The 5,270-nt window shown below is 39.5% G+C and overlaps 1 non-coding gene across 1 annotated transcript; it reads left to right on the top strand.

Moving 5' to 3' along the window:
* The first annotated feature begins 4,682 nt into the window (after positions 1-4,682).
* On the top strand, positions 4,683-4,786 carry LOC112097510. Its single transcript, XR_002905042.1, has one exon. It is a non-coding gene; the product is annotated as a small nucleolar RNA R71 (small nucleolar RNA).
* The last annotated feature ends 484 nt before the right edge of the window (positions 4,787-5,270 follow it).

Genomic DNA, 5,270 nt, shown 5'->3' with positions numbered 1-5,270 from the left:
CCTTAATTTCAATTGCCCCATGTGGAAAAACAGTATGAACAATAAAGGGACCAGACCAACGAGAGCGTAACTTACCTGGGAATAGGTGCAAGCGAGAATTGAATAAAAGCACTTTCTGACCTGGAGTGAACGATTTTCTCATAACGTGCTTGTCATGGAAGACTTTCATTCGTTGCTTGTAAATCTTGGCATTTTCGTATGCATCATTGCGAATTTCTTCAAGTTCTGCCAGTTGTAATCTTCTTTCTGAGCTAGCTTGCTGCATGTCAAAATTGAATTTCTTGATGGCCCAATATGCACGATGCTCGAGTTCCACAGGTAGGTGGCAAGCTTTTCCATACACTAGCCTGTAGGGTGACATCCCAATCGGGGTCTTGAAAGCCGTTCTATATGCCCATAAGGCATTATCAAGTCTTAATGACCAATCTTTTCTGTCCGGCCTCACCGTTTTTTCTAATATGTGCTTTATTTCTCGATTGGAGATCTCAACTTGGCCACTGGTTTGCGGATGATACGGGGTCGCCACTTTGTGTGTGATTGAATACTTTGTCAAAAGAGATTTGAATGCTTTGTTACAAAAGTGGGCACCACCATCACTGATTATTGCTCGAGGGAATCCAAAGCGCGAGACAATGTTGCTTTTCAAAAATCCTATCACCACCTTGTGATCATTGGTCCTACATGGAATTGCTTCTACCCATTTTGAGACGTAGTCAACACCAACCAATATGTATTGATGGCCAAAAGAAGGGGGAAAGGGTCCCATGAAGTCGATACCCCATACGTCAAAAATCTCAACCACTAAAATTGGATTTAGTGGCATCATGTTCCTTCGTGTAATGCTCCCCATTCGTTGACACCTATCACATGAAGAACAAAAAGTGTAAGCGTCTCGAAATAGTGTTGGCCAATAGAAACCACATTGTAAAACTTTAGTCGCTGTTTTCTTAGCACTGAAATGGCCTCCACAAGCTTGTTCATGGCAGAATGAAAGGATATTCTGAATTTCATTTTCTGGGACACATCGTCTAACAATTTGGTCTGCACAATACTTGAACAAATACGGGTCATCCCAAAAGAAATTCTTTATTTCCGCAAAGAATTTGATCTTGTCTTGCTTAGTCCAATGCTCTGGAAGTTTACCTGTAACAAGATAATTAACTATATCAGCATACCAAGGTAATACTTCCACACTCATTAATTGTTCATCTGGAAATGACTCATTTAATATTAATGGCTCTGTAATTGTGTCAAAGTGAAGACGAGAGAGATGGTCCGCCACAACATTTTCTGACCCTTTCTTATCTTTGAATTCCAAGTCAAATTCCTGCAAAAGTAACACCCAACGAATTAGTCTAGCTTTTGCATCTTTCTTTGTGAGAAGATATTTAAGAGCAGCATGATCTGTGAACACAATTATTTTACAACCAATGAGATAAGATCGAAATTTTTCCAATGCAAACACTACTGCTAGCATTTCTTTTTCAGTAGTTGAATAGTTCAACTGTGCATCATTCAATATCATACTAGCATAGTAAATAACATGGGGAATTCGATCAACTCTTTGTCCTAATACTGCTCCTACTGCATAATCAGATGCATCACACATGAGCTCAAATGGTAATTTCCAGTTCGGGGGCTGAATGATGGGTGATGATGTCAACAAATGCTTTAATTTTTCAAACGCAACAAGACATGAATCATCAAAGACAAAAGGTACATCCTTAGCAAGTAAATTGCATAAGGGTCTAGAAACTTTGCTAAAATCTTTAATGAAACGTCTATAGAAACCAGCATGCCCAAGGAAAGATCTTACTTCTCTGACTGTTTTGGGTGGAGGAAGATTAGAAATGAGATCCACCTTGGCTTTGTCAACCTCAATACCTTTACTCGAAATGATGTGACCGAGAACAATACCTTGTTTTACCATAAAATGGCATTTCTCCCAATTTAAGACCAAGTTCTTCTCGATACATCTCTGCAGAACTAGTGTTAGATGATGTAAACATTGATCAAATGAATCACCAAAGACAGAAAAGTCATCCATAAAGACTTCAAGAAATCGTTCAACCATATCAGAAAAAATGCTTAGCATGCATCGTTGAAATGTAGCAGGTGCATTACATAATCCAAATGGCATTCTCCTATATGCAAATGTGCCAAAAGGGCAAGTGAAAGTAGTTTTCTCTTGATCTTTTGGTGCTATGGGAATCTGATTATATCCTGAGTAGCCATCTAGAAAGCAATAAAATTCATGGCCTGTTAATCTATCAAGCATTTGATCAATAAATGGTAAAGGAAAATGGTCTTTACGTGTGACAGAATTCAACTTTCTATAATCAATGCATACACGCCATCCTGTAGTTACTCTAGTGGGTATCAATTCATTATCAGCATTGGTAACTACTGTGACTCCTGACTTTTTAGGGACAACTTGTACAGGACTGACCCATGAACTATCAGAAATTGGATAAATGATACCTGCATCTAATAGCTTAAGGACTTCAGTTCTAACAACTTCTTTCATGTTAGGATTTAACCGACGTTGCATCTCCCTAGTAGTTTTAGCATTTTCATCAAGGTGAATGTAATGCATGCAGTCTACTGGATTTATACCTTTGATGTCTGCTATGGTCCATCCTAATGCTCCTTTGTGCTCTTTTAAAACATCCAACAACTTACCTTTTTGTTCGTCATTGAGGGATGATGAGATGATTACCGGTAGAGTACTTTCTTCTCCCAAAAATGCATATTCCAATGTGTTGGGTAATGGTTTGAGCTCGAGTTTCGGTGGTGATTCTGATGATGGGATGAGTTTCTTCTCTGATGGTGCTAGTTGTTCAACTCTTGACTTCCATTTATTAGTGTCCATAGATGGTGCTGAGTCAAGCAAGGCATTGACCTCATCAACCGATCTGTCAATATCAAAATCAAAACCAAAGTGAGTTAAACATGTTTGTAAAGGATCATCACTAAGGTTTGAAAGAAAAGTGTTATCAACTAATGCTTCGATTAAATCCACATCAACAATTCCATCATCTGCACTGTGAGGTTGTTTGGCAATGTTGAAGATGTTCAGCTCCATAGTCATGTTGCCGAAGGACAACTGCATATTTCCAGTTCTACATTGAATGTGAGCATCCGCAGTTGCCAAGAAAGGTCGGCCTAGAATAATGGGGATGTGCTTCCTTGAATCCTGTATTGGTTGAGTGTCAATTACAATGAAGTCAACAGGAAAATAAAATTTGTCTACCTGGATAAGCACGTCCTCCACAATACCACGAGGTATTTTTGTGGACCAATCTGCAAGTTGTAACACCACTGGAGTTGGGTGTAATTCTCCCAGTCCAAGTTTCACGAATACAGAGTAAGGCAAAAGATTTACACTAGCTCCTAAATCCAACAAAGCATTCTCAATTGTGTGGTTCCCTATACTACATGAGATAGTGGGGGATCCTGGGTCTTTGCATTTTAAAGGAATTTTATGTTGGAGTATAGAACTAACGTTTTCTGTTAAAAATGCCTTCTTTTGAACATGCATGTTTCTCTTTTTAGTACACAAATCTTTAAGAAACTTGGCATAAGATGGAACTTGCTTTATAGCATCAAGTAAAGGGATGTTAACACTTACCTGTTTGAAGATTTCGAGAATCTCACCTGTAGATTTTCCCTTTTTTCCTTTCGCTAACCTCTGAGGAAATGGAGCTTTGGGAACGTATTCTCGTGGGTTGGCTTCTTCTCTCTCCTCCGGTGGTGAGTCCTCAACGTTTACAGGTACAATTTGATTTTCCTTTGTCACCGGCATCTCCACTTTGTTGTCGATTTCTTTTCCTTTTCGCAAGGTCATTATTGCTTTGACCTCTCCATGCTGCTGTGGTGAACTGGTACTCGCTTCATGCACTCCTTTAGGATTAGGCACTGGTTGACTTGGAAATTTTCCTTTCTCAACAGTCATTGCCAAGGTCTGAACTGAAGAAGCGAGTTGTCCCACCATCTTCTCGAGGCTTGAAACTGATTGAGCTTGTGAGTTGAAGCCCGCTCTCAATTCATTTCGTAGTCCATCAATGGTGCGGTTCTGTTGCTCAATCGTAGAGTGAGTAAGATTCTTGAGATTCTGGAATGAATCCTCCCATGGTCTGGGTTGAGAGTAGTTCTGGTTCTGATTGAATGGTCTAAATGGGGGCTGAGAGGCTTGAGGAATTTGTTGCATTGGTGGAGCTGGAGCTGCTGGTCCATTTTGTTGGAATCCTTGAGACCATGAAAAATTGGGGTGGTCTCTCCATCCAGGATTATATGTGTTGGAGTATGGGTTGTAATTCGATGGTTTTCTCATTACACCTATGGCATTGGCTTGATCTGAGTATGAGTCATGGTCATGTGGTTCTGTTGATTTAGCAGTCGATAACGATGCTATTTGTCGAGCAAGACCTTCAACCATCTCCTTGACTTCTTTGATTCCCGAAGTTGATTCGCCAATTTGAACCTCATTCACTCCTTTAATTCTTCTAGTAGTCCTAAGTGATCGACTCCGTTGTTGGGAATTATCTGCTTGTCGCTGGAAGAATTCCCAAATTTCTGATGCACTTTTTGACATTAGCTCTCCTCCACTTGTTGCCATTAGCCATTCTTGCACATTCGGCAATAATCCCTCCAAAAAGTATTGGCATTTGTGCCATTTCTCGTACCCATGATGTGGACACTTCAAGAGTAGCCCATTGAATCGCTCCCATGTTTCGAAAAATTGCTCGTCCTCTCTCTGGGTAAACTCCGAGATTTCCCTGCGAATAGCATTGGTTTTATGTACTGGGAAATATTTATTCAAAAATTTTGTAACCATTTGTTCCCATGATGCAATGCTATTAGCAGGCAATGTATTAAGCCATGAACGAGCCCTATCCTTTAAAGAAAATGGGAATAGTCTAAGTTTAACATCATCGTCTGAAAAATTTTCATATTTAAAAGTTTGACAAATGGCATGAAAATCGTTCAGATGATTATATGGATCCTCATTTTCTAGGCCATAAAATGTGGGGAGACAATTTAGCACACTAGGTTTTAGTTCAAAGCTCCTAGCAGCTACATTAGGGTATCTTATGCGTGATGTGCTCAAATTAGCTAAAGGACTGAAGTAGTCCTTAAATGGCCTCTCTTGTGGTTGCAAATCCATTTCAAATTTATTTTTAATGTGCTTTTGTGTGCGAAGTGTTTTTTCTAATTCAAGGTCTATAGGTTCAAGATTAGGTAATAATGACCTACGACCATGCATGCAA

The sequence above is a fragment of the Citrus clementina genome, unplaced genomic scaffold (assembly GCF_000493195.1).
Source record: "Citrus clementina cultivar Clemenules unplaced genomic scaffold, Citrus_clementina_v1.0 scaffold_6, whole genome shotgun sequence".
NCBI classification, from domain to species: domain Eukaryota; kingdom Viridiplantae; phylum Streptophyta; class Magnoliopsida; order Sapindales; family Rutaceae; genus Citrus; species Citrus x clementina.
This window is presented reverse-complemented; position numbering and strand designations above follow the sequence as displayed.